This window comes from Otolemur garnettii, unplaced genomic scaffold (assembly GCF_000181295.1).
Source record: "Otolemur garnettii isolate 467f Iridium unplaced genomic scaffold, OtoGar3 scaffold00043, whole genome shotgun sequence".
Classification (NCBI taxonomy): Eukaryota; Metazoa; Chordata; class Mammalia; order Primates; family Galagidae; genus Otolemur; species Otolemur garnettii.
Genome location: NW_003852438.1, coordinates 12,326,730 through 12,328,506, shown reverse-complemented (window position 1 = coordinate 12,328,506; position 1,777 = coordinate 12,326,730).

Below are 1,777 nucleotides of genomic sequence, written 5' to 3'. Positions count from 1 at the left end.
ACCTCAAAGGTGAGCTCACAGGCAGCTAAGGGGGCTTCAGCCTCAGGGTCCCCTCACTTGCAAGGCCCTGGGAGTGCTGGGAGTTGCTGAGAGTCCTGGAGGGCTCTAGGTGGGAAGAGGAAGCCAGGTGGCAGCAGAAAGCATTTCTGGGCGAGCAATTCTGGTAAACTGCCTAAAAGGGTATCAGAGGAAAGGATTTTGGAATTCCAAGCATCAATAGTCTGTCATGATTTATTTTCTCATCCTAAGTAAGTTCCTAAAGAGGTACTTTCATACCTAGTTTTGCTTTTTTCTTAAAAGCCACCAAATTCTAAAGGCTTCAGCCCATACCACGAAGCCTGGGTCTGGCCCTGCTCGCCTGGGTACGGTTCCCCATGGCATCCTCAGGTCTCCAGCCCCTTGTATGTACTTCACTCCTTCATCTCCCGTCCAACCTGCCTCAACCACAGTTACCTGCAGGGGTGAACATTCAGTTGAAATTCTACACCACTTAGGAGCCCTGTGGCCGGGGGTGAGATCACTATACTGGGGAAGAGAATTGTTACTCGTATCTTTTTATCTTTGTGCGCACAGGTGAGATATTAAGGCTCATTGAGTGTCATTGTGTTCCTCACCTGTAAAAGGTGGGTCAGATAATAGGATCTGTCTTGAAAGGTTACTTTGAAGGATCAGAAAGATTGGGTGAAAATAACCTTGCTTGGAGAGTAGGCCCTAAATTTGTATTACTGAAGAGGGGACCGACTGTGATGGATGGGGAGGGGAACACACTGGCACGAACCCCAGGTAATGCCATGAGTAGTTTTAGTCGTGACATCTGCCTGTCATGACTTGGGCCTCACCAAGCTCCTACTGGGGTGTTGCATTAGGTTTGAGGCACCTGTTAACCCTGGGGCCCAACCCTAGGTGTCTCACTTGGGGAGTCCCAGGGCCCACCTATTTGTCCTTTTCTCCAGTTCTGCAAGCACCCAAACTCAGCCTTGTGTCTGCTTCCTACCCTCCCCCCCCTTGCCTCTTTATGTGTGTTTCTGCTTTGACTTTTTTTTTTTTAAAACATGGTTTATTTTATTTTACTCATTTGTTTCTTTTCCTTTTTTTTTTTCTTTTGCAGTTTTTGGCCGGGGCTGGGCTTGAACCTGCCACCTCCGGCATGTGGGGCTGGCGCCCTACTACCTGAGCCACAGGCACTGCCCTGCTTTGACTTTTATTTCTAGTTTGGAAAAACATATTAATTGCTGCTTCCCCCATTTTAGCTCCTTCCAAAGCATTTCTCTGTGACCAATTTTTTTTTTTTTTTTAATATTCACTGAGCATGTGTATAGGTACTGGATGCTTTGCTAGGCTTCTGGGAGAAAACAAGGGAAGTAATTCCCTTCTACTTCAACAGGCTTAGAGGAAATAAAATGGATTCAAAAGTACTGCAAAAGGATAGAGAATGTGTTAAGTGCTGGAGAAGTTCAGAAAAGTAAAAAGAAAAAAATGGTTTGGGCTGAAAGACTCAGAGGTTGGCAGAAGGACGACTTTATCTTAAAGGACAGGGCGGGAAGGAGGGGAGCCGTGCTGGTGTGTTTAACGTCGCCGCTTGGTGGACATATGTAGAGTTCTGGAAGATGAAGCTGGAAAGAGAAGTTGGGATTGACTTTAGGGGGGCCGTGAATACCAGGCAGTGGGAAGCCCTGGGAAAAGGAGATGAAGTAAGGGACGGAATGATCGTCATGGGCAAAGTGATCAGAATTGCACATGTGAGCTCACAGTGCTGAGGCCAAGAGGAAGGGCGAGG